Below are 5,475 nucleotides of genomic sequence, written 5' to 3'. Positions count from 1 at the left end.
GCGACTACCTCGGTCGACCGCAGCGATAAAGTTTTTGAAATTTAAAAAGGGCGCCCGATAATGGCGGGCGACCGCGGTGGCTCGGTCGACCGCGGCGCACTCGCAAAAGAGACGTTGGGGTGTACAGTGGGTAGGTACAACCACCCAGTTTTATTACAGTTTTGCCCTTGTTCTCTTCCAAATGAACTAGGGCTATTTAAACCCCATCAAAGACCCTCTCTAAATACCTTTTGAATATTTGAATATCAAACTTAGAGCTTTTCTCTTGAAAATCAAAAGGATTCTTCTTCAAATCTCTTGAGCATTTAAACTTGCATTCATTTCTTGTCAAGAGGTTCTCCCTAAGCTTTTAGTGTTAATCATTGGGAGTCTTGTGAGCTTTGAGATTTGTATATGCCTATAAGAGGCTTAAGTGTTCTTCATTTTCCTTTCTTCTTCCGTTCATGTATATGTGAGATTGCAAAGAGGAGTTTCTTGCGTCAAGGCCGGAGTGCAACGAAGAAGAACATCTTTGGAGGTGGATTTGTAATACAAGGGTGTGTCCCTTTGTGGAGGTGGTGAATGTGTATACTCTTTGTGAGACGGCGTCAAGGAGTCTCACCTTAGTGGAGAAAATCTCAAGGAAAGGTGAAGTACTTGGGTAGTGGAGTAGGTCAAGTTGTGACTGAACCACTATAAATCATCGTGTGGTCTCCTCACTCTTTCTCCTCTCTCTTGTGGTGTTGGTAATCTCTTTCCCTTTTATTTTTAATATAACTTGAACAAGGGTTAGAACTAATTAGGCCAAACTCACTTGCCCTAGCTTTTTAAATAGAAAAATTTGACAACACCAATTCACCCCCTCTTGGTTGTTGCCCTTTTGGGATTTCATATTTATATTGAAATCTGCTCTTTAAGTGTTCTCAACTGCAGCAGGCAGATGGAGAGTCCTTCGCTTCTTCGACCCGAGATAACTGATCGAGCCACGACAATCGCAGAGGAAAAGGTGAGAAAGAAAATTTTGATTGTAAAGATGATTATGGGAAAATTATTATAATATTAAACAACTAACCTCGATTTTGATCTTGTCGTTGTAGCTTATATGGATTTCTAGATTTAAAGGAAAAGATGAGAAGGTTGCATAGTAGAGTTAGTCGAATAGCTGTAGAAGTTTGGTTGGTTCCATTTATCGGTAGAGGAAGGCAAAAATGCAGTGGTGGAACGAGAAAAGGCAGCTTCTATCTTTTGTGATTTGAGAAAACGTGCAGCGGCAGAATGACGAAAGGCAGCTTATATCTTGGGCAATAGGAAATTATAGAGAAAAAAATGAATTTCGATTTTGTGATTTGCTAATGTACGGGATACAGATGGAGTGCCATGTGGCGCACTCCCAGTGCAGGATTCCGTTTTACTTGTATATTATTAGTTATAGGAAAATTTGGGGGCCTCCAAGATTATTTAAAACTTTAGTAAATGTAATCCTTTCTTTTTACTATTAATTAATTATTATGGAGGAATGATAGATGCAAGGGCGCCCTTGCGTAAAGAGCAGGAGAAGGGCCTTGATTGCATCCACATAATTTTTGGTAACATTTTAAAATCGGTTGATATAGTGAATTCGGTTGCACTTAATGATGTGGATCCAATATGGGGCCTTTTCCCGCCCTTTATGCAATGGCGCCGTTGTATGTATCATTCTTCATTATTATATAGCTAGACCGAAGTTTTACTGTCCATGCTGACATGGACAGTCTCCCATCTAACTTACTCCAATGTCATAATTAAACTTGAACAAAACATTTTTCATGCTTCTCTTCTCCCCCTCACTTCTCCCTTTCATGTCATCGTAAGCAAGAAATGGTCGAACGTGAACTAATTCAACCTGCCAAATCTATTCTCCTACATCTCTGCCACTCTCTCTTACATGCTTCCTCTTCTCTTCCAAACCCCCTCAAAACTCCATTCCCATCTACAACAAGTTCGAGCCATAGAACTCTTTCTCTCTGAGAAATCCATCGGTGCCCTTGGATCCATGGATTGATAATCCTCAAACCCTCTCACTCGTTGTGACCTCTTACAAGATTTGAGGTCCAACGATGATTTTTCCTTGAATCCTTGATTAGATTTCTTGGTTCTTCCAGCCTTTGAATCGACATACGCCTCAATGCTATGTCGTGGATAAAGAAATCCACCGACACTATGGAATTTCCAATGATCTCGAAGACGGGTGCCTACAAGTGGGGGTTATCATTGATTCCTTTGTCATTGAGCACCTGAGGATGATTTGACAACCAACAAGTGAGATGAATCCAATCATCACATTGATGACATTGATGAGTTCAGAGTTGGTCTCCCACGCTAGCGCGCGGACTCTTCGTCTGCTCACTCAGTCGGCTCTTATTCCCTTTTTAGCTTTTTCTTGTTATTATTTTCTTTTTAGGGATTTTTTGGATCTATCACTCGTAAAGGGTTAACCATTCATTAATGAAAACCAACGGATGGATGTCCTTGCTTTTCCCTCCTCGTGACTTCGAATGACTAGCAATATCAAGGGGCATGACAAGAGCTGCCACCTAAGAGAGGGCCTAGGACCCACGTGTGACTCTATAAACCTTGAGAATCCAATGATGCCAATTGTTGGGCCCATGTGAGGAACTCAAGAGGGAGTGAATTGGACCTTTAAAAATTTTCGTTCTTTGTAAAAACAATTTAACAATTAATTGTAAGAACAAAGTAAAAGTAAAAACCAAAGGATCAACAATGCACAAATAAGAAAGAGCGGAAGAAGAAAGAGTGCACTAAGATTTTATAGTGGTTTGGCCAAACTTGGCCTACATCCACTCGCTCAAGGATATCCCCTCCTTGAGCCTTCACTAACTGAACTTCTCACAGGCGAAGATCAAACCGTTTACAAGCCGAAGGTTGATTTTGTGCCTTCCCACCAACTCCAAGCTTTATCCCCAAGCTAGACTCTGAAGGTTGATCTGGTGCCATCTCACTAATTTGAGCTTTATCTCAAGGATATCCCCTCCTTGAGCCTTCACTTATTGATCTTCTTATAGGTGAAGATCAAACTATTTACAAGCCGAAGGTTGATTCAGTGCCTTCACACCAACTCCAAGCTTTATCCCCAAGCTAGAGTATGAAGGTTCATCTAGTGTCTTCTCACTAACCTGACCTTTATGCCTAAGCTCATTTCCAAGGGTTAATATGGTGCCTTCCACCAATTACAATAAAAGGGAATAAGAGAACCCTTCTCACAAGAGTAGATACACAATTAAGCACACTAACAAAACTCTCAAGAAAGGTTTACAAAGAAATTTTAAGCTAATCCCCTCAAAGATTGACAAATAATGCACAAGGGTGTTAAACACTTTGTATAATGGTCAAGGATAGCCCCAAGTGTTATTCGTATTGATTAAGGCTCTCCAGAGTCATATTTATAGGGTTCCATTGATCTTTGGAAGGTGAGAATTTGAGCTTCCAATTCAGTGAGAAAACCTGCTATTTTTAGAAACTTTTAGAGTTTTCCTCATTTTATCATCCTAGGGATAATTTGGTCATTTCCAATGAATTCGAGATCACCTTGAACGTATGCCTGAGAAATCTCGAGTTGTTTCGTGAATTTTGAGAAACCTGCTATTTTTGGAAACTCTCAAGGTTTCTCTCGTTTTCGCCCATTTTTGCACTCCAGGGGTATTTTGGTCATTCCCAGAATGATTCGTTTGATCCCTGGACCATGTTTGAGAAATCTAGAGTCGTTTCGTGAATTTTGAGAAACCTGTTATTTTTAGAAACTCTCTTGAATTGGAAATATTGTGAGACGAGGGCATTTTGGGCATTTTCAGGTGATTCCAAGTGATCCTGCTTGATATCACTCACCAAAAGAAGCAAACTTAAAATTTTTTTATTTTTTAGGTTTGACCATGAAGACTTTCTAACTTTCCCCTTTGGGGGCAATTCAATTTAAGGTCATTTTAGTCGCCTTTGGGTGCGTAATGATCAAACAAAGGCATTTTGGTCTGAAAAATTATTTTTTCTAAAGGGGATGGTTCGACCATATGTCGAGGGTGCACCATAAATGTCATATGGGTTAGGTTCATCAATAAAAAATTTGAATTTAAAAGATTTTATTGAATTTTCATTGAAAAAAATCCAAAATACATCTCATAAGGCCCATTGGACTAAAGCCCACAAGGTGGGAGTCCATGTGGACCCACCCATGTGGATCGGCCACATAAGTGGGCGCTCCACATGGGGAGGCCACATGCAAAAACGTCCGGCATGGGATGAGGTGGTTGGTGAAATCATATTTGTTTTGAAAAAAATAATAAAGAAATGAGGAGTTATAATTAGAAATGGCTAGTATGGTTAGGTTACTAAAAATGACATAACTTTTTACCTTCTCGTCTGAAAAATTTACAGTTATACTTGTTTCGAACGTCTCGAAAAGATTTATATATTTGTAGTTTACAACTTTTCCTGATTCGGCCCATAAATAGGTTGAAAATGAGCCCCAACGTTGGGCAGTCCTTTTTGGACGGGTATCTTTCATGTATATGTTATTTCCATTATGTGAGAGCTTCTAGAAGAGTCTTGAAAGATCTACCTTATGCAAAATAGCATGCCTTGCTTTGCAAGTAATCCTAATTAGAAGCTAATTTAATTTAGTAACTAAAGAGAAAGAAAGCAAAAGAAGAAAATTGGAAACTAGCTAAAGGTAAGAGCTCTCACATTGGAAATTACTATTCCTTTTTCAAACCTAACTTTTTCTATAAAAGCAACGACACATCAACCCTTGGGATGCTCTGAAATATTTGTCCCTCTCTCTCTCTCCCTATGGAATTCGTTCCACCTCTTTTGGTGCTTTGGTGCTCATCTCCTCCACTTTGTTCTACACGAAGTGCTCTCATATTTCTTCATATATTCAATATATTGGAGGTTATACAATCATTCTTCGGGGGTTTTTTTTTGCGATTATAAGGGCTGGACAAAGCGTATATCTCGGAATACTAGCCATAGAGATAAGGATTCGCGATCAACGGTAGGCGTTCTTTTACTTTTTTGGTTTTTGTTTAGAAATCATGTTTAGGATGTTTTAGGGTTTAATTTTCAAATATGATCTAAACGATGAAGTTTTTAGATAAAATTTGAGTATGATGTAATATAAATCATGATATTTTATTTTTTAGATTTTTGCTTGAAAATTAATTTTTCTTCATTAAAATATTGATTTCCTTCGATCTTTCTTCAATGTGGGTTTTGAATGAGATTTTCAAAGCAAGTCCTCCAAATCATTGTGTTTTTCAAAACTTAATATTTTCTGAGTTTAATATAAAATTAAAGACTATTGGAAAATATAATTTTTGACAATGGTTTGATCGTTTTATTTTCAGTTTTATTTTTCGAAAGATAACCCAGAAAAGAGGTTATTTCTTGAAGAATAAAATAAAAAATAGATCAAATCAAATGCAAATTCGATGGGAATTTATTTCT

This window comes from Tasmannia lanceolata, unplaced genomic scaffold (genome assembly GCF_043159265.1).
Source record: "Tasmannia lanceolata isolate RefF3 unplaced genomic scaffold, GAP_Taslan_0.1 ptg000003l, whole genome shotgun sequence".
Taxonomy (NCBI): domain Eukaryota; kingdom Viridiplantae; phylum Streptophyta; class Magnoliopsida; order Canellales; family Winteraceae; genus Tasmannia; species Tasmannia lanceolata.
Note: the sequence above shows the minus strand (reverse complement) of the source record.